Source organism: Protomyctophum bolini (genome assembly GCF_963924005.1).
Source record: "Protomyctophum bolini genome assembly, chromosome: 2".
Taxonomy (NCBI): domain Eukaryota; kingdom Metazoa; phylum Chordata; class Actinopteri; order Myctophiformes; family Myctophidae; genus Protomyctophum; species Protomyctophum bolini.
The window spans coordinates 42,307,845-42,331,550 of record NC_137863.1 but is presented as its reverse complement, the minus strand read 5'-3'; positions in this window follow the sequence as shown (position 1 = coordinate 42,331,550).

The following is a 23,706-nucleotide window of genomic DNA, read 5'->3' as shown; positions in this document are numbered from 1 at the left end:
AAATTCAAAATTTCAAAAAACATGGGTTATAGCCCATCGTTTTTTGAATTTTTGAAAAAAATGTTATCCTCATTTTTCATCATTTTTGAACATGGGCTATAGCCCCTACCGTACGGCATACTATAGCACGCCGTTTTTCATCATTTTTGAGGATTTGAAGAAAATTCAAAATTTCAAAAAACATGGGTTATAGCCCATCGTTTTTTGATTTTTTGAAAAAAATGTTATCCTCATTTTTCATCATTTTTGAACATGGGCTATAGCCCCTACCGTACGGCATACTATAGCACGCCGTTTTTCATCATTTTTGAGGATTTGAAGAAAATTCAAAATTTCAAAAAACATGGGTTATAGCCCATCGTTTTTTGAATTTTTGAAAAAAATGTTATCCTCATTTTTCATCATTTTTGAACATGGGCTATAGCCCCTACCGTGCGGCATACTATAGCACGCCGTTTTTCATCATTTTTGAGGATTTGAAGAAAATTCAAAATTTCAAAAAACATGGGTTATAGCCCATCGTTTTTTGAATTTTTGAAAAAAATGTTATCCTCATTTTTCATCATTTTTGAACATGGGCTATAGCCCCTACCGTATGGCATACTATAGCACGCCGTTTTTCATCATTTTTGAGGATTTGAAGAAAATTCAAAATTTCAAAAAACATGGGTTATAGCCCATTGTTTTTTGAATTTTTGAAAAAAATGTTATCCTCATTTTTCATCATTTTTGAACATCGGCTATAGCCCCTACCGTACGGCATACTATAGCACGCCGTTTTTCATCATTTTTGAGGATTTGAAGAAAATTCAAAATTTCAAAAAACATGGGTTATAGCCCATCGTTTTTTGAATTTTTGAAAAAACTGTTATCCTCATTTTTCATCATTTTTGAACATGGGCTATAGCCCCTACCGTACGGCATACTATAGCACGCCGTTTTTCATCATTTTTGAGGATTTGAAGAAATTTCAAAATTTCAAAAAACATGGGTTATAGCCCATCGTTTTTTTAATTTTTGAAAAAAATGTTATCCTCATTTTTCATCATTTTTGAACATGGGCTATAGCTCCTACCGTACGGCATACTATAGCACGTCGTTTTTCATCATTTTTGAGGATTTGAAGAAAATTCAAAATTTCAAAAAACATGGGTTATAGCCCATCGTTTTTTGAATTTTTGAAAAAAATGTTATCCTCATTTTTCATCATTTTTGAACATGGGCTATAGCCCCTACCGTACGGCATACTATAGCACGCCGTTTTTCATCATTTTTGAGGATTTGAAGAAAATTCAAAATTTCAAAAAACATGGGTTATAGCCCATTGTTTTTTGAATTTTTGAAAAAAATGTTATCCTCATTTTTCATCATTTTTGAACATGGGCTATAGCCCCTACCGTACGGCATACTATAGCACGCCGTTTTTCATCATTTTTGAGGATTTGAAGAAAATTCAAAATTTCAAAAAACATGGGTTATAGCCCATCGTTTTTTGAATTTTTGAAAAAAATGTTATCCTCATTTTTCATCATTTTTGAACATGGGCTATAGCCCCTACCGTACGGCATATTATAGCACGCCGTTTTTCATCATTTTTGAGGATTTGAAGAAAATTCAAATTTCAAAAAACATGGGTTATAGCCCATCTTTTTTTGAATTTTTGAAAAAAATGTTATCCTCATTTTTCATCATTTTTGAACATGGGCTATAGCCCCTACCGTACGGCATACTATAGCACGCCGTTTTTCATCATTTTTGAGGATTTGAAGAAAATTCAAAATTTCAAAAAACATGGGTTATAGCCCATCGTTTTTTGAATTTTTGAAAAAAATGTTATCCTCATTTTTCATCATTTTTGAACATGGGCTATAGCCCCTACCGTACGGCATACTATAGCACGCCGTTTTTCATCATTTTTGAGGATTTGAAGAAAATTCAAAATTTAAAAAAACATGGGTTATAGCCCATCGTTTTTTGAATTTTTGAAAAAAATGTTATCCTCATTTTTCATCATTTTTGAACATGGGCTATAGCCCCTACCGTACGGCATACTATAGCACGCCGTTTTTCATCATTTTTGAGGATTTGAAGAAAATTCAAATTTCAAAAAACATGGGTTATAGCCCATCGTTTTTTGAATTTTTGAAAAAAATGTTATCCTCATTTTTCATCATTTTTGAACATGGGCTATAGCCCCTACCGTACGGCATACTATAGCACGCCGTTTTTCATCATTTTTGAGGATTTGAAGAAAATTCAAAATTTCAAAAAACATGGGTTATAGCCCATCGTTTTTTTGAATTTTTGAAAAAAATGTTATCCTCATTTTTCATCATTTTTGAACATGGGCTATAGCCCCTACCGTACGGCATACTATAGCACGCCGTTTTTCATCATTTTTGAGGATTTGAAGAAAATTCAAAATTTCAAAAAACATGGGTTATAGCCCATCGTTTTTTGAATTTTTGAAAAAAATGTTATCCTCATTTTTCATCATTTTTGAACATGGGCTATAGCTCCTACCGTACGGCATACTATAGCACGCCGTTTTTCATCATTTTTGAGGATTTGAAGAAAATTCAAAATTTCAAAAAACATGGGTTATAGCCCATTGTTTTTTGAATTTTTGAAAAAAATGTTATCCTCATTTTTCATCCTTTTTGAACATCGGCTATAGCCCCTACCATACGGCATACTATAGCACGCCGTTTTTCATCATTTTTGAGGATTTGAAGAAAATTCAAAATTTCAAAAAACATGGGTTATAGCCCATCGTTTTTTGAATTTTTGAAAAAAATGTTATCCTCATTTTTCATCATTTTTGAACATGGGCTATAGCCCCTACCGTACGGCATACTATAGCACGCCGTTTTTCATAATTTTTGAGGATTTGAAGAAAATTCAAAATTTCAAAAAACATGGGTTATAGCCCATCGTTTTTTGATTTTTTGAAAAAAATGTTATCCTCATTTTTCATCATTTTTGAACATGGGCTATAGCCCCTACCGTACGGCATACTATAGCACGCCGTTTTTCATCATTTTTGAGGATTTGAAGAAAATTCAAAATTTCAAAAAACATGGGTTATAGCCCATCGTTTTTTGAATTTTTGAAAAAAATGTTATCCTCATTTTTCATCATTTTTGAACATGGGCTATAGCCCCTACCGTACGGCATACTATAGCACGCCGTTTTTCATCATTTTTGAGGATTTGAAGAAAATTCAAAATTTCAAAAAACATGGGTTATAGCCCATCGTTTTTTGAATTTTTGAAAAAAATGTTATCCTCATTTTTCATCATTTTTGAACATGGGCTATAGCCCCTACCGTATGGCATACTATAGCACGCCGTTTTTCATCATTTTTGAGGATTTGAAGAAAATTCAAAATTTCAAAAAACATGGGTTATAGCCCATTGTTTTTTGAATTTTTGAAAAAAATGTTATCCTCATTTTTCATCATTTTTGAACATCGGCTATAGCCCCTACCGTACGGCATACTATAGCACGCCGTTTTTCATCATTTTTGAGGATTTGAAGAAATTTCAAAATTTCAAAAAACATGGGTTATAGCCCATCGTTTTTTGAATTTTTGAAAAAACTGTTATCCTCATTTTTCATCATTTTTGAACATGGGCTATAGCCCCTACCGTACGGCATACTATAGCACGCCGTTTTTCATCATTTTTGAGGATTTGAAGAAATTTCAAAATTTCAAAAAACATGGGTTATAGCCCATCGTTTTTTTAATTTTTGAAAAAAATGTTATCCTCATTTTTCATCATTTTTGAACATGGGCTATAGCTCCTACCGTACGGCATACTATAGCACGTCGTTTTTCATCATTTTTGAGGATTTGAAGAAAATTCAAAATTTCAAAAAACATGGGTTATAGCCCATCGTTTTTTGAATTTTTGAAAAAAATGTTATCCTCATTTTTCATCATTTTTGAACATGGGCTATAGCCCCTACCGTACGGCATACTATAGCACGCCGTTTTTCATCATTTTTGAGGATTTGAAGAAAATTCAAAATTTCAAAAAACATGGGTTATAGCCCATCGTTTTTTGAATTTTTGAAAAAAATGTTATCCTCATTTTTCATCATTTTTGAACATGGGCTATAGCCCCTACCGTACGGCATACTATAGCACGCCGTTTTTCATCATTTTTGAGGATTTGAAGAAAATTCAAAATTTCAAAAAACATGGGTTATAGCCCATTGTTTTTTGAATTTTTGAAAAAAATGTTATCCTCATTTTTCATCATTTTTGAACATGGGCTATAGCCCCTACCGTACGGCATACTATAGCACGCCGTTTTTCATCATTTTTGAGGATTTGAAGAAAATTCAAAATTTCAAAAAACATGGGTTATAGCCCATCGTTTTTTGAATTTTTGAAAAAAATGTTATCCTCATTTTTCATCATTTTTGAACATGGGCTATAGCCCCTACCGTACGGCATACTATAGCACGCCGTTTTTCATCATTTTTGAGGATTTGAAGAAAATTCAAATTTCAAAAAACATGGGTTATAGCCCATCTTTTTTTGAATTTTTGAAAAAAATGTTATCCTCATTTTTCATCATTTTTTAACATGGGCTATAGCCCCTACCGTACGGCATACTATAGCACGCCGTTTTTCATCATTTTTGAGGATTTGAAGAAAATTCAAAATTTCAAAAAACATGGGTTATAGCCCATCGTTTTTTGAATTTTTGAAAAAAATGTTATCCTCATTTTTCATCATTTTTGAACATGGGCTATAGCCCCTACCGTACGGCATACTATAGCACGCCGTTTTTCATCATTTTTGAGGATTTGAAGAAAATTCAAAATTTCAAAAAACATGGGTTATAGCCCATCGTTTTTTGAATTTTTGAAAAAAATGTTATCCTCATTTTTCATCATTTTTGAACATGGGCTATAGCCCCTACCGTACGGCATACTATAGCACGCCGTTTTTCATCATTTTTGAGGATTTGAAGAAAATTCAAATTTCAAAAAACATGGGTTATAGCCCATCGTTTTTTGAATTTTTGAAAAAAATGTTATCCTCATTTTTCATCATTTTTGAACATGGGCTATAGCCCCTACCATACGGCATACTATAGCACGCCGTTTTTCATCATTTTTGAGGATTTGAAGAAAATTCAAAATTTCAAAAAACATGGGTTATAGCCCATCGTTTTTTGAATTTTTGAAAAAAATGTTATCCTCATTTTTCATCATTTTTGAACATGGGCTATAGCCCCTACCGTACGGCATAATATAGCACGCCGTTTTTCATCATTTTTGAGGATTTGAAGAAAATTCAAAATTTCAAAAAACATGGGTTATAGCCCATTGTTTTTTAAATTTTTGAAAAAAATGTTATCCTCATTTTTCATCATTTTTGAACATGGGCTATAGCCCCTACCGTACGGCATACTATAGCACGCCGTTTTTCATCATTTTTGAGGATTTGAAGAAAATTCAAAATTTCAAAAAACATGGGTTATAGCCCATCGTTTTTTGAATTTTTGAAAAAAATGTTATCCTCATTTTTCATCATTTTTGAACATGGGCTATAGCTCCTACCGTACGGCATACTATAGCACGTCGTTTTTCATCATTTTTGAGGATTTGAAGAAAATTCAAAATTTCAAAAAACACGGGTTATAGCCCATCGTTTTTTGAATTTTTGAAAAAAAGGTTATCCTCATTTTCATCATTTTTGAACATGGGCTATAGCCCCTACCGTACGGCATACTATAGCACGCCGTTTTTCATCATTTTTGAGGATTTGAAGAAAATTCAAAATTTCAAAAAACATGGGTTATAGCCCATCGTTTTTGAATTTTTGAAAAAAATGTTATCCTCATTTTTCATCATTTTTGAACATGGGCTATAGCCCCTACCGTACGGCATACTATAGCACGCCGTTTTTCATCATTTTTGAGGATTTGAAGAAAATTCAAAATTTCAAAAAACATGGGTTATAGCCCATCGTTTTTTGAATTTTTTAAAAAAATGTTATCCTCATTTTTCATCATTTTTGAACATGGGCTATAGCTCCTACCGTTACAAATTTGTAAGTGTAAGGCTTAATTGGGTCGTCCACTCACAGTTAACAGTCTTTGTATTGAGTTTGTGCTTGAAATGTAGGCCTACTGTAATTCTGCAAACTGTTAATAAATATTTCAATCAATCAATCAATCAAAATTGACATTTCAACTATTGATCAGACGCTGTGCATTGACGACACCTAGTGGTCATTCATTTTAATTGCATGCATGCAGAGAAATCACAACATTGTGAGACGCACTGGGTCGTTGCCATGTTTTGCCACGGAAACCAGCGACCTGCCTTGTGTAAGTAAGTAAGTACATTTTATTTATAAAGCACCTTTCTTAACAATGTTACAAAGTGCTGTACAGTGACACAATAAAATCAATCATAATTAAAACAGGACAGTACAACAAGCAAATAAGAACAACATAATCAAGTCAAATAAAATCAGAAAAATGTTCCCGAAATAAAAACGTTTTCAGTGGACGAAGCCAGGCTTGATACGAGCAGACGTGGCAACGCGATCGAAACACAGGGGCAATCTTCCGTTGGCCGAGAGGTTGGAACTCACGGGCCAATGGGAGCCTGTGTCGTGTAATTTCTCCCTTTACACTGACTATAATTCTATCTATTTGAGACAGAAACGGCTAAGCAATACGGCAGGCTGTAGGCTGTAGTCAAAAGCACCGGACGAATGAAGGCAGGCAGAGAGTGTTCTGAAGTGTAGTGTAGAGTCGATCATTTTATTGCAACCGAGACCAAGACAGAGAGCTTCGCCATTGTCCCTGAGCCTGGAGCTCAGGGACTCCCTCGTACTGAACCGCTGCCGCGGCCAGTTTAAGACTCCCTAAACCTTGCATTTTTCAGGACATATATACAGTGTTTTTGCATAGACACAGATATACGGAGGTGGAGACTGAAACTTTACATACCGGTATTCATCAACATATTGCCACTTGGTAAGCAAAGGTCTCTCCTGGATACAATAGAATGCTAAGTTCCCTATCACACCTGGCCAGGCCAAGCTACTTGACTAAGGCCCACGACACCTTGACTTTAAATATCAAAGACAGGCCTCTGCAGACACAGTGACTGCAGATAGTGACAGTTGACTTATTTAGCATGCCCTTAGCACAGTGACCAAATGTATAAGTCGGACATTTTAACATGGCTTATATATGAATATCATGAAATATAGATACCACACCTGCATGCTTTTGGGCGGCCAATAAGGGCAGGGGTAAAACAGAGAGAATTGTTCCGGATCCTTAACATCAACTAGCACAGAAAAGCTGTGTTGTAGTAACCAGCAGTTAGCTCAGTGTGATGAGTGTCTGTATTTGTGATCCACAGGTCCAGGGTTCAAATCCCACATTATTCATGTGTCTCTGTGATGCTTTGCTTTGCACACTGACTTTCAGAAGGACAACTTTAAAGCAGCACAGAAATTCCCAATGATTGTGTGCCTCAGTGGACCAACGGATAAGTCAAATGATATCCGTAGTATACCTAGTAGAAGTGTGCCGGTTCGAACCCCGAAATACTCAAATCTTTACTGACACTTTGCATTCCACACTAACATCAACTAGCACAGAAAAGCTATGTTGTAGTAACCAGCAGTTAGCTCAGTGTGATGAGTGGCTGTACTTAGTTGTGATCCACAGGTCCACGGTTCAAATCCCACATTATTCATGTGTCTCTGTGATGCTTTGCTTTGCACACTGACTTTCTTGAATAAAAAATAAAAACTCAAAAGCACCAGGAGACATCTGCTGAATGCCCCAAGGTGCCTTGGCTCAATGGTGTGGAGCGTTTGACCCAGTTGCCAGCTTCAGACAGTTGGCCGGTTCAAGTCCCATGTCATGACATCAAGGTGCTGGGAAGGACCATCGGGAGACGGTGCTCTCTCCCCCTGTCTCCTGAAAAGTAACGGTTGGGGGTTATGCCGTACGATATAGGCTATAGCCCACCGTCCAAAATGATGAGAAACGAGGATAATTTTTTTTTTTCAAAATTTCAAAAAACATGGGCTATAACCAATCGGTTTTTTTTTTCATTTATTCCGCAATTTCCGCAAATTGCGGGAAATTGCGGAAATGGAAATTGCGGAAATTGCAAAATTGCGGAAATTGTGGAAATTGTAATTGCGGAAATTGCGGAAATGGTAATTGCGGAAATTGCGAAATTGCGGAAATTGCGGAATTGCGGAAATGGAAATTGCGGAAATTGCGGAAATTGTAATTGCGAAAATTGCGGAAATTGCGGGAATTGCGGAAATGGAAATTGCGGAAATTGCGGAAATGGAAATTGCGGAAATTGCGGAAATGGAAATTGTGGAAATTGCGGAAATGGAAATTGTGGAAATGGAAATTGCGGAATAAATGAAAAAAAAACGATGGGTTATAGACCATGTTTTTTGAAATTTTGAAAAAAAAAGTTATCCTCGTTTCTCATCATTTTGGACCGTGGGCTATAGCCTATATCGTACGGCATAACCCCCAACCGTTACTTTTCAGGAAACAGGGGGAGAGAGCACCGTCTCCCGATGGTCCTTCCCAGCACCTTGATGTCATGACATGGGACTTGAACCGGCCAACTGTCTGAAGCAGAGGCAACGGGTCAAGCGCTCCACACCATTGAGCCAAGGCACCTTGGGGCATTCAGCAGATGTCTCCTGGTGCTTTTGAGTTTTTATTTTTTATTCAAGAAAGTCAGTGTGCAAAGCAAAGCATCACAGAGACACATGAATAATGTGGGATTTGAACCGTGGACCTGTGGATCACAACTAAGTACAGCCACTCATCACACTGAGCTTAACTGCTGGTTACTACAACACAGCTTTTCTGTGCTAGTTGATGTTAGTGTGGAATGCAAAGTGTCAGTAAAGATTTGAGTTTGTCGGGGTTCGAACCGGCACACTTCTACTAGGTATACTACGGATATCATTTGACTTATCCGTTGGTCCACTGAGGCACACAATCATTGGGAATTTCTGTGCTGCTTTAAAGTTGTCCTTCTGAAAGTCAGTGTGCAAAGCAAAGTATCACAGAGACACATGAATAATGTGGGATTTGAACCCTGGACCTGTGGATCACAAACACAGACACTCATCACACTGAGCTAACTGCTGGTTACTACAACACAGCTTTTCAGTGCTAGTTGATGTTAAGGATCCGGAGCAATTCTCTCTGTTTTACCCCTGCCCTTATTGGCCGCCCAAAAGCATGCAGGTGTGGTATCTATATTTCATGATATTCATATATAAGCCATGTTAAAATGTCCGACTTATACATTTGGTCACTGTGCTAAGGGCATGCTAAATAAGTCAACTGTCACTATCTGCAGTCACTGTGTCTGCAGAGGCCTGTCTTTGATATTTAAAGTCAAGGTGTCGTGGGCCTTAGTCAAGTAGCTTGGCCTGGCCAGGTGTGATAGGGAACTTAGCATTCTATTGTATCCAGGAGAGACCTTTGCTTACCAAGTGGCAATATGTTGATGAATACCGGTATGTAAAGTTTCAGTCTCCACCTCCGTATATCTGTGTCTATGCAAAAACACTGTATATATGTCCTGTAAAATGCAAGGTTTAGGGAGTCTTAAACTGGCCGCGGCAGCGGTTCAGTACGAGGGAGTCCTTGAGCTCCAGGCTCAGGGACAATGGCGAAGCTCTCTGTCTTGGTCTCGGTTGCAATAAAATGATCGACTCTACACTACACTTCAGAACACTCTCTGCCTGCCTTCATTCGTCCGGTGCTTTTGACTACAGCCTACAGCCTGCCGTATTGCTTAGCCGTTTCTGTCTCAAATAGATAGAATTATAGTCAGTGTAAAGGGAGAAATTACACGACACAGGCTCCCATTGGCCCGTGAGTTCCAACCTCTCGGCCAACGGGAGATTGCCCCTGTGTTTCGATCGCGTTGCCACGTCTGCTCGTATCAAGCCTGGCTTCGTCCACTGAAAACGTTTTTATTTCGGGAACATTTTTCTGATTTTATTTGACTTGATTATGTTGTTCTTATTTGCTTGTTGTACTGTCCTGTTTTAATTATGATTGATTTTATTGTGTCACTGTACAGCACTTTGTAACATTGTTAAGAAAGGTGCTTTATAAATAAAATTTACTTACTTACTTACACAAGGCAGGTCGCTGGTTTCCGTGGCAAAACATGGCAACGACCCAGTGCGTCTCACAATGTTGTGATTTCTCTGCATGCATGCAATTAAAATGAATGACCACTAGGTGTCGTCAATGCACAGCGTCTGATCAATAGTTGAAATGTCAATTTTGATTGATTGATTGATTGAAATATTTATTAACAGTTTGCAGAATTACAGTAGGCCTACATTTCAAGCACAAACTCAATACAAAGACTGTTAACTGTGAGTGGACGACCCAATTAAGCCTTACACTTACAAATGCCGTACGGTAGGGGCTATAGCCCATGTTCAAAAATGATGAAAAATGAGGATAACATTTTTTTCAAAAATTCAAAAAACGATGGGCTATAACCCATGTTTTTTGAAATTTTGAATTTTCTTCAAATCCTCAAAAATGATGAAAAACGGCGTGCTATAGTATGCCGTACGGTAGGGGCTATAGCCCATGTTCAAAAATGATGAAAAATGAGGATAACATTTTTTTCAAAAATTCAAAAACAATGGGCTATAACCCATGTTTTTTGAAATTTTGAATTTTCTTCAAATCCTCAAAAATGATGAAAAATGGCGTGCTATAGTATGCCGTACGGTAGGGGCTGTATAGCCCATGTTCAAAAATGATGAAAAATGAGGATAACATTTTTTTCAAAAATTCAAAAAACGATGGGCTATAACCCATGTTTTTTGAAATTTTGAATTTTCTTCAAATCCTCAAAAATGATGAAAAACGAAGTGCTATAGTATGCCGTAAGGTAGGGGCTATAGCCCATGTTCAAAAATGATGAAAAATGAGGATAACATTTTTTTCAAAAATTCAAAAACAATGGGCTATAACCCATGTTTTTTGAAATTTTGAATTTTCTTCAAATCCTCAAAAATGATGAAAAACGGCGTGCTATAGTATGCCGTACGGTAGGGGCTATAGCCCATGTTCAAAAATGATGAAAAATGAGGATAACATTTTTTTCAAAAATTCAAAAAACGATGGGCTATAACCCATGTTTTTTGAAATTTTGAATTTTCTTCAAATCCTCAAAAATGATGAAAAACGGCGTGCTATAGTATGCCGTACGGTAGGGGCTATAGCCCATGTTCAAAAATGATGAAAAATGAGGATAACATTTTTTTCAAAAATTCAAAAAACAATGGGCTATAACCCATGTTTTTTGAAATTTTGAAATTTCTTCAAATCCTCAAAAATGATGAAAAACGGCGTGCTATAGTATGCCGTACGGTAGGGGCTATAGCCCATGTTCAAAAATGATGAAAAATGAGGATAATTTTTTTTTTCAAAAATTCAAAAAACGATGGGCTATAACCCATGTTTTTTGAAATTTTGAATTTTCTTCAAATCCTCAAAAATGATGAAAAACGGCGTGCTATAGTATGCCGTACGGTAGGGGCTATAGCCCATGTTCAAAAATGATGAAAAATGAGGATAACATTTTTTTCAAAAATTCAAAAAACGATGGGCTATAACCCATGTTTTTTGAAATTTTGAATTTTCTTCAAATCCTCAAAAATGATGAAAAACGGCGTGCTATAGTATGCCGTACGGTAGGGGCTATAGCCCATGTTAAAAAATGATGAAAAATGAGGATAACATTTTTTTCAAAAATTCAAAAAACGATGGGCTATAACCCATGTTTTTTGAAATTTTGAATTTTCTTCAAATCCTCAAAAATGATGAAAAACGGCGTGCTATAGTATGCCGTACGGTAGGGGCTATAGCCCATGTTCAAAAATGATGAAAAATGAGGATAACATTTTTTTCAAAAATTCAAAAACAATGGGCTATAACCCATGTTTTTTGAAATTTTGAATTTTCTTCAAATCCTCAAAAATGATGAAAAATGGCGTGCTATAGTATGCCGTACGGTAGGGGCTGTATAGCCCATGTTCAAAAATGATGAAAAATGAGGATAACATTTTTTTCAAAAATTCAAAAAACGATGGGCTATAACCCATGTTTTTTGAAATTTTGAATTTTCTTCAAATCCTCAAAAATGATGAAAAACGAAGTGCTATAGTATGCCGTAAGGTAGGGGCTATAGCCCATGTTCAAAAATGATGAAAAATGAGGATAACATTTTTTTCAAAAATTCAAAAACAATGGGCTATAACCCATGTTTTTTGAAATTTTGAATTTTCTTCAAATCCTCAAAAATGATGAAAAACGGCGTGCTATAGTATGCCGTACGGTAGGGGCTATAGCCCATGTTCAAAAATGATGAAAAATGAGGATAACATTTTTTTCAAAAATTCAAAAAACGATGGGCTATAACCCATGTTTTTTGAAATTTTGAATTTTCTTCAAATCCTCAAAAATGATGAAAAACGGCGTGCTATAGTATGCCGTACGGTAGGGGCTATAGCCCATGTTCAAAAATGATGAAAAATGAGGATAACATTTTTTTCAAAAATTCAAAAAACAATGGGCTATAACCCATGTTTTTTGAAATTTTGAATTTTCTTCAAATCCTCAAAAATGATGAAAAACGGCGTGCTATAGTATGCCGTACGGTAGGGGCTATAGCCCATGTTCAAAAATGATGAAAAATGAGGATAATTTTTTTTTTCAAAAATTCAAAAAACGATGGGCTATAACCCATGTTTTTTGAAATTTTGAATTTTCTTCAAATCCTCAAAAATGATGAAAAACGGCGTGCTATAGTATGCCGTACGGTAGGGGCTATAGCCCATGTTCAAAAATGATGAAAAATGAGGATAACATTTTTTTCAAAAATTCAAAAAACGATGGGCTATAACCCATGTTTTTTGAAATTTTGAATTTTCTTCAAATCCTCAAAAATGATGAAAAACGGTGTGCTATAGTATGCCGTACGGTAGGGGCTATAGCCCATGTTAAAAAATGATGAAAAATGAGGATAACATTTTTTTCAAAAATTCAAAAAACGATGGGCTATAACCCATGTTTTTTGAAATTTTGAATTTTCTTCAAATCCTCAAAAATGATGAAAAACGGCGTGCTATAGTATGCCGTACGGTAGGGGCTATAGCCCATGTTCAAAAATGATGAAAAATGAGGATAACATTTTTTTCAAAAATTCAAAAACAATGGGCTATAACCCATGTTTTTTGAAATTTTGAATTTTCTTCAAATCCTCAAAAATGATGAAAAACGGCGTGCTATAGTATGCCGTACGGTAGGGGCTATAGCCCATGTTCAAAAATGATGAAAAATGAGGATAACATTTTTTTCAAAAATTCAAAAACAATGGGCTATAACCCATGTTTTTTGAAATTTTGAATTTTCTTCAAATCCTCAAAAATGATGAAAAACGGCGTGCTATAGTATGCCGTACGGTAGGGGCTATAGCCCATGTTCAAAAATGATGAAAAATGAGGATAACATTTTTTTCAAAAATTCAAAAAACGATGGGTTATAACCCATGTTTTTTGAAATTTTGAATTTTCTTCAAATCCTCAAAAATGATGAAAAACGGCGTGCTATAGTATGCCGTACGGTAGGGGCTATAGCCCATGTTCAAAAATGATGAAAAATGAGGATAACATTTTTTTCAAAAATTCAAAAACGATGGGCTATAACCCATGTTTTTTGAAATTTTGAATTTTCTTCAAATCCTCAAAAATGATGAAAAACGGCGTGCTATAGTATGCCGTACGGTAGGGGCTATAGCCCATGTTAAAAAATGATGAAAAATGAGGATAACATTTTTTTCAAAAATTCAAAAAACGATGGGCTATAACCCATGTTTTTTGAAATTTTGAATTTTCTTCAAATCCTCAAAAATGATGAAAAACGGCGTGCTATAGTATGCCGTACGGTAGGGGCTATAGCCCATGTTCAAAAATGATGAAAAATGAGGATAACATTTTTTTCAAAAATTCAAAAAACGATGGGTTATAACCCATGTTTTTTGAAATTTTGAATTTTCTTCAAATCCTCAAAAATGATGAAAAACGGCGTGCTATAGTATGCCGTACGGTAGGGGCTATAGCCCATGTTCAAAAATGATGAAAAATGAGGATAACATTTTTTTCAAAAATTCAAAAACAATGGGCTATAACCCATGTTTTTTGAAATTTTGAATTTTCTTCAAATCCTCAAAAATGATGAAAAACGGCGTGCTATAGTATGCCGTACGGTAGGGGCTATAGCCCATGTTAAAAAATGATGAAAAATGAGGATAACATTTTTTTCAAAAATTCAAAAAACGATGGGCTATAACCCATGTTTTTTGAAATTTTGAATTTTCTTCAAATCCTCAAAAATGATGAAAAACGGCGTGCTATAGTATGCCGTACGGTAGGGGCTATAGCCCATGTTCAAAAATGATGAAAAATGAGGATAACATTTTTTTCAAAAATTCAAAAACAATGGGCTATAACCCATGTTTTTTGAAATTTTGAATTTTCTTCAAATCCTCAAAAATGATGAAAAACGGCGTGCTATAGTATGCCGTACGGTAGGGGCTATAGCCCATGTTCAAAAATGATGAAAAATGAGGATAATTTTTTTTTTCAAAAATTCAAAAAACGATGGGCTATAACCCATGTTTTTTTAAATTTTGAATTTTCTTCAAATCCTCAAAAATGATGAAAAACGGCGTGCTATAGTATGCCGTACGGTAGGGGCTATAGCCCATGTTCAAAAATGATGACAAATGAGGATAACATTTTTTTCAAAAATTCAAAAAACGATGGGCTATAACCCATGTTTTTTGAAATTTTGAATTTTCTTCAAATCCTCAAAAATGATGAAAAACGGCGAATTTTCTTCAAATCCTCAAAAATGATGAAAAACGGCGTGCTATAGTATGCCGTACGGTAGGGGCTATAGCCCATGTTAAAAAATGATGAAAAATGAGGATAACATTTTTTTCAAAAATTCAAAAAACGATGGGCTATAACCCATGTTTTTTGAAATTTTGAATTTTCTTCAAATCCTCAAAAATGATGAAAAACGGCGTGCTATAGTATGCCGTACGGTAGGGGCTATAGCCCATGTTCAAAAATGATGAAAAATGAGGATAACATTTTTTTCAAAAATTCAAAAACAATGGGCTATAACCCATGTTTTTTGAAATTTTGAATTTTCTTCAAATCCTCAAAAATGATGAAAAACGGCGTGCTATAGTATGCCGTACGGTAGGGGCTATAGCCCATGTTCAAAAATGATGAAAAATGAGGATAATTTTTTTTTTCAAAAATTCAAAAAACGATGGGCTATAACCCATGTTTTTTTAAATTTTGAATTTTCTTCAAATCCTCAAAAATGATGAAAAACGGCGTGCTATAGTATGCCGTACGGTAGGGGCTATAGCCCATGTTCAAAAATGATGACAAATGAGGATAACATTTTTTTCAAAAATTCAAAAAACGATGGGCTATAACCCATGTTTTTTGAAATTTTGAATTTTCTTCAAATCCTCAAAAATGATGAAAAACGGCGTGCTATAGTATGCCGTACGGTAGGGGCTATAGCCCATGTTAAAAAATGATGAAAAATGAGGATAACATTTTTTTCAAAAATTCAAAAAACGATGGGCTATAACCCATGTTTTTTGGAATTTTGAATTTTCTTCAAATCCTCAAAAATGATGAAAAACGGCGTGCTATAGTATGCCGTACGGTAGGGGCTATAGCCCATGTTCAAAAATGATGAAAAATGAGGATAACATTTTTTTCAAAAATTCAAAAACAATGGGCTATAACCCATGTTTTTTGAAATTTTGAATTTTCTTCAAATCCTCAAAAATGATGAAAAACGGCGTGCTATAGTATGCCGTACGGTAGGGGCTATAGCCCATGTTCAAAAATGATGAAAAATGAGGATAACATTTTTTTCAAAAATTCAAAAACAATGGGCTATAACCCATGTTTTTTGAAATTTTGAATTTTCTTCAAATCCTCAAAAATGATGAAAAACGGCGTGCTATAGTATGCCGTACGGTAGGGGCTATAGCCCATGTTCAAAAATGATGAAAAATGAGGATAACATTTTTTTCAAAAATTCAAAAAACGATGGGTTATAACCCATGTTTTTTGAAATTTTGAATTTTCTTCAAATCCTCAAAAATGATGAAAAACGGCGTGCTATAGTATGCCGTACGGTAGGGGCTATAGCCCATGTTCAAAAATGATGAAAAATGAGGATAACATTTTTTTCAAAAATTCAAAAACAATGGGCTATAACCCATGTTTTTTGAAATTTTGAATTTTCTTCAAATCCTCAAAAATGATGAAAAACGGCGTGCTATAGTATGCCGTACGGTAGGGGCTATAGCCCATGTTCAAAAATGATGAAAAATGAGGATAACATTTTTTTCAAAAATTCAAAAAACGATGGGCTATAACCCATGTTTTTTGAAATTTTGAATTTTCTTCAAATCCTCAAAAATGATGAAAAACGGCGTGCTATAGTATGCCGTACGGTAGGGGCTATAGCCCATGTTCAAAAATGATGAAAAATGAGGATAACATTTTTTTCAAAAATTCAAAAACAATGGGCTATAACCCATGTTTTTTGAAATTTTGAATTTTCTTCAAATCCTCAAAAATGATGAAAAACGGCGTGCTATAGTATGCCGTACGGTAGGGGCTATAGCCCATGTTCAAAAATGATGAAAAATGAGGATAACATTTTTTTCAAAAATTCAAAAAACGATGGGCTATAACCCATGTTTTTTGAAATTTTGAATTTTCTTCAAATCCTCAAAAATGATGAAAAACGGCGTGCTATAGTATGCCGTATGGTAGGGGCTATAGCCCATGTTCAAAAATGATGAAAAATGAGGATAACATTTTTTTCAAAAAATCAAAAAACGATGGGCTATAACCCATGTTTTTTGAAATTTTGAATTTTCTTCAAATCCTCAAAAATGATGAAAAACGGCGTGCTATAGTATGCCGTACGGTAGGGGCTATAGCCCATGTTCAAAAATGATGAAAAATGAGGATAACATTTTTTTCAAAAATTCAAAAAACGATGGGCTATAACCCATGTTTTTTGAAATTTTGAATTTTCTTCAAATCCTCAAAAATGATGAAAAACGGCGTGCTATAGTATGCCGTACGGTAGGGGCTATAGCCCATGTTCAAAAATGATGAAAAATGAGGATAACATTTTTTTCAAAAATTCAAAAACAATGGGCTATAACCCATGTTTTTTGAAATTTTGAATTTTCTTCAAATCCTCAAAAATGATGAAAAACGGCGTGCTATAGTATGCCGTACGGTAGGGGCTATAGCCCATGTTCAAAAATGATGAAAAATGAGGATAACATTTTTTTCAAAAATTCAAAAACAATGGGCTATAACCCATGTTTTTTGAAATTTTGAATTTTCTTCAAATCCTCAAAAATGATGAAAAACGGCGTGCTATAGTATGCCGTACGGTAGGGGATATAGCCCATGTTCAAAAATGATGAAAAATGAGGATAACATTTTTTTCAAAAATTCAAAAAACGATGGGCTATAACCCATGTTTTTTGAAATTTTGAATTTTCTTCAAATCCTCAAAAATGATGAAAAACGGCGTGCTATAGTATGCCGTATGGTAGGGGCTATAGCCCATGTTCAAAAATGATGAAAAATGAGGATAACATTTTTTTCAAAAAATCAAAAAACGATGGGCTATAACCCATGTTTTTTGAAATTTTGAATTTTCTTAAAATCCTCAAAAATGATGAAAAACGGCGTGCTATAGTATGCCGTACGGTAGGAGCTATAGCCCATGTTCAAAAATGATGAAAAATGAGGATAACATTTTTTTCAAAAATTCAAAAAACGATGGGCTATAACCCATGTTTTTTGAAATTTTGAATTTTCTTCAAATCCTCAAAAATGATGAAAAACGGCGTGCTATAGTATGCCGTACGGTAGGGGCTATAGCCCATGTTCAAAAATGATGAAAAATGAGGATAACATTTTTTTCAAAAATTCAAAAAACAATGGGCTATAACCTATGTTTTTTGAAATTTTGAATTTTCTTCAAATCCTCAAAATTGATGAAAAACGGCGTGCTATAGTATGCCGTACGGTAGGGGCTATAGCCCATGTTCAAAAATGATGAAAAATGAGGATAACATTTTTTTCAAAAATTCAAAAAACGATGGGCTATAACCCATGTTTTTTGAAATTTTGAATTTTCTTCAAATCCTCAAAAATGATGAAAAACGGCGTGCTATAGTATGCCGTACGGTAGGGGCTATAGCCCATGTTCAAAAATGATGAAAAATGAGGATAACATTTTTTTCAAAAATTCAAAAAACGATGGGCTATAACCCATGTTTTTTAAAATTTTGAATTTTCTTCAAATCCTCAAAAATGATGAAAAACGGCGTGCTATAGTATGCCGTACGGTAGGGGCTATAGCCCATGTTCAAAAATGATGAAAAATGAGGATAACATTTTTTCAAAAATTCAAAAAACGATGGGCTATAACCCATGTTTTTTGAAATTTTGAATTTTCTTCAAATCCTCAAAATTGATGAAAAACGGCGTGCTATAGTATGCCGTACGGTAGGGGCTATAGCCCATGTTCAAAAATGATGAAAAATGAGGACAACATTTTTTTCAAAAATTCAAAAAACGATGGGCTATAACCCATGTTTTTTGAAATTTTGAATTTTCTTCAAATCCTCAAAAATGTTGAAAAACGGCGTGCTATAGTATGGCATGAATTGAACAAAGGGCATTGTTCAATTCATCAAAACATTTAGAGACAAACAAATAGACACTTATATGTAGTTAAAGCAACAGAGTTAAGCAACAGAAACAAACAACAATGGATTCTACAGTGTAAAGACACCAATTTAATTATAAATGTCAATAAAGTTGAATATCTAATAATATCAATTTAAAATGTATTATCCAATACAAATTTCCTTACCATTTTTAATGTTTTAGTTTTGTATTGCTATTTTTATTTGCTAATTGTATATTGACCTACTTTTTGTTTCTGGCATTCCGCTGCTTGTTATTTTTTATTTTATTTTCATGTGAAGTACTTTGAGTTGCATTTTATGTATGACATGTGCTATATAAATAAAGTTTAATATGTGAAGTACTTTAGTTGTCAAGGATGCAGACAGAGTTGAACCCAGGAGCAAAGTCACAACAAACTAGAGTATAATAATAAAGTATTTAATAAAGAATTACGAGATATCTTACACAGGGGAATGCAGGTAGGAATCAGGCATGAATCAGAATGACATCAAAGTCAACACATGAACAGGCAGGACATCTGTGACACAGGTTATGAACTGACAATGAGTGTTTGTACTGAGTCCAGTTTTATAGTGAGCAGGTTGATTGGAGAAGTGTTCACTGCTGGGCTGATTAGGTAGTTGACAGGTGTGTAAATGGAACTGGGTGTGCTGGAATGGGATATGGGAGGCCAGTGTGGAGACTGAGGGAGAGACAGAATGTGACAGAGTTGCATTTTATGTATGAAATGTGCTATATAAATAAAGTTTACACCACTGACTGTCCCTCCATATAAAATAAAGGCGAAAGTCACAAAAGAAAATTGATCAGTTACAATTCCAGACTATGAAGAATCATTTAATAAAGGAATACTTCCAGATTCAGTTAAAGATTAGCTACAATAATTGTGATATTAAAAGTAAAATGCTCGTCATATGACATAACAGAGAGGAATGGGCCGGACCCTCCTGGCATCATCTGACAGAATAGTCTGTGTTTTTGCATACTGGGGCCCGAGTGTTGCGGAGTATTGCGGAGGAATTGCGGAGTGTTGCGGAAAAACGATGGGTTATAGAAAATCGTTTTTTGAATTTTTTGAAAAATTGTGGAGTATTGCGGAGGAATTGCGGAGTGTTGCGGAGTATTGCGGAGGAATTGCGGAGTGTTGTGGAAAAATTGCGGAGTATTGCAGAAAAACGATGGTTTTTTGATTTTTTTTGAAAAATTGCGGAGTATTACTGAGGCCCGATTATAATCGTGGACAATGGCAATGTAATTTTCTTGACTTTTGACAATGACCAGGCCAGTTGGAAAAGGGCACACTGAGAGGTAAGAGTATGTTAAATTGGACATTTTCATGGTAAAAGGTTAGCTGGACAGGGTTCTTTCAGACATAAGCCCCAACCGTTACATCTCAGGAAACAGGGGGAGAGAGCACCGTCTCCCGATGGTCCTCCAGCACCTTGATGTCATGACACGGGACTTGAACCGGCCAACTGTCTGTAGCAGAGGCAACGGGTCAAGCGCTCCACACCATTACGCCAAGGCACCTTTGGGCATTCAGCAGATGTCTCCTGGTGCTTTTGAGTTTTTATTTTTTATTCAAGCCTTGAAAAGTTCAAATTACTGCAGCATTGAGCTGTAGGAGGAACAGGCCTTGAACATGGAATGTCTGTACTGAAAGCCTGATGATTAGACCACTGCACCATCAGTCAGACACTCTCAGGCAAAGTCTCCTGGTAATTTTGAAGTGATCTTTTGTTCGTTAGCCTTCAGTTAGTAAAGTTTAAATAACACAGCATCATATTAATCAGATGTTTTTTTAGCACTGTTGAGGACTTCTTTTGTATGATAGTGTAACAGCCGGGAATCGAACCCTGGTCTCCCACGTGGAAAGCCAAAATCTTAACCACTACGACAATTAGAGTTTTGAGATAGTCAGGCTGAGGCTGAGGCTGAGGCTGTGAGCCACTGCTAGAATAGCTTCTACCGATATTGCCCAGAGAATTGCCTCATAGAGAATAGAGGGAAAAAAATCCCTTTCTGGCCAAAAAGTACCGCTTATACATGTGGTGGGGAGCTCAGAGTGCGTCCACTAAGGAAAGTAGGCTTTCTAATGACACAACCCGCCTATGTTTTGGTGAGTAGCAAAAACGTTATTTTTATTTACGCTAAAGACGAGAGGCTGGTCTGCATTCATGCAGACCCGGAAGTGGGAAGTCGAGGCGGAAGTCGAGAGTAACATGGCTCTAGTCTAACTGCAACGCATTAGAGCTATGGACCAGAGCTATAGGGTTCTTTATGCTTTCAATGTAAAATGTCCTTCCACAATTACACCTATACTTCTGACTCTGAGCAGTATACTTTACTAGTCCATACATTCATATTATTTACCCCTAAGTATATTATAGGCTACAATTTTCAAAATAATTCAGAATCTCCCTGACACCATGACATATACATTATTACATTGTGCAATTAAGATCATTTAGAGAGCATTATATCAGTAGGCTGGTGTATTACATACTGTTAATGGTCCGTAGATATTGTGATTTGTGTGACAAGACAGCTGGCACTTTGCTGTCCCTGCAGGGTTTTATCTGCCATCAGAGCGAGTTTAAATCAATAATGTGAGTGTAGAGTAGATCAATCACAGACAAGAGGGTGGAGACAGAAACAAGACCATGGGAATCTCAAATCCCACAATGGTCAACTGTTTCAGAACGAATGAATGAATGAATGAATGAATGCAAATAGGGGGTGGGAAAAAAAGAGTTATCACTTTAAAGTAGATGGATGGTGCATTGATTGTATATGGGATCTCATTCATGGTGATGGTGTGAATCACCACACGTGCATTGCGTGTGTGCGTGCATGCATGCTTGTGTCTGGTGTGCGGACGATTCAGACTTGATAAAAGTGGGAAAGTTAACTTAAGCAGTTTAAGAGTTAAATAAATTGGCCATAGCTGCATGTGGAAAACAAAACAGGCAAGTGCTACGTAGCCTACGGTGACGACTGACGACCTTGCAGGCGTACCCTATGCAAATAAAGGCTAAAATAAGGTAATGTAGACATATAGCATTCTATTCTACTGTATATAGCTAGCCTACAGTTTCATGTTCTACTGTTAGATGGACGTTGGGTTCATTAGTAGCCTACTATTGATCCTATATAGATGAAGTATGCATTTTATTGCCGTGTTGTTATTCCAATTAAGTCGCTCTCGATTAAGTGCGTCTGCTAAATGCCTACATTGTAAATTGCCAAATTGGTCATATCCAATTTATTTAATTAGTCATTTCCTGTAGCCTAATTGAACAAATGATTTTCATGAAACCCTACAGGAATGGTCTGCCTATTGACGATATGAGTTTAGTTTTAGTGATCTATAAATATTACTTTTATTTTACTTTATGCTGGGGCTGCTATAGTCTGATATAGCCTATATCAGACTTGAAGTTATAATGGGAAGAAAAATAATAAATAATAATAGGTACATACCTGTAAGATGTATCGATTTTTAAATTGAAGTCCAGATGATGTTTAAGGATTGTATTCAAAGTTCCCTTTTCTGGGTCGCTGGAAGTCTGCTGTGCTCCAAATCATGATCCTCTGCGCGTATAGCCTAGGCTACTCGATCGGTTCGCTTCAACGGTGTTGTGAAAATGAATGACACTGGCAAGATGCGGAGGGATTCGAGGGAAGTCTCTCTCTCTCTCTCTCTCTCTCTCTCTCTCTCTCTCTCTCTCTCTCTTAAAGAGACATGGGAGACAATTGAATCGAGAGGGAGATTGTAGAATGGAGTTGGTATAGTGTGGTGTTCTATTCACATGCGGCTCCTCACTTTATTGCATGGGCCCATGCGCTATTTTCCAAGTTCACTCTAGGCCAGTCAGTGGTTCCCAAAGTGGGGTCCGGGACCCATAGGGGTCCTTGAGAGGGTTCCAGTGGGTCCCCCCCAGCTAAATGATAATTGATTGATTGATTGAAGTATTTATTAACAGTTTGCAGAATGGTTACATTTCACATGAAAGCACAACTCAATACAAAGACTTTTACTGTGGACGACCCACTCTAACCAAGAATCCATCTGCCTTGCTGTAGATTAGGCTACTGTTTGATCCAAAGAGAATGGATTAAGGTTTTCCCAGTACCGTTCACCTCCACCATCTGTTCTCTCCCCTCCAGGTAGGATTGCATCCAGCTCACTGATGTGCTCAAAACCAATTGCTTTTAGCTTCTTAACCAGTATGGAGTGGTTCACGGTGTCAAAAGCTTTTTGGGGGTCCAGCATGACCATGCCACAGTATTTTCCAGCATCCAACTCGGGTTTGATCAAATAGAGGGTCAGTGGAGTGAGATGTTCTGAAGCCAGATTGGAATTCGTACAACCAAATGGACCATTATGGGTCTGTAACTCAGAGAGTGTAACCTAGGCAGCTGAGACTCTCTAGAATGGGATGGGGAAGAGAGAGTCCTGTCCACTTGGTTATGAATTATTCTGATTACACATGCTTTGGGAAGAGGTGGTTGCAATGGCTTGTTCCCAGCTGTGTGGAGGAGGTGGTGATATTTTCCATATCTATGCATAGTGACAGACAGGGTGGGTGGGTGCATGCACCATGCAGGCAGAAAATACTTCAAAAGCGGGTATAGCTGTAAGCCTGTAACAGTCCTCAATGACTTCTCAAAACTGAATCGAGAGAGAAGACAAAATATGAGTTTATAGACGTGCCATTGGAATTATATATACTGTATATAGCTAGCCTAGGCTGTGACATGCCCAAAATCTACAGGTG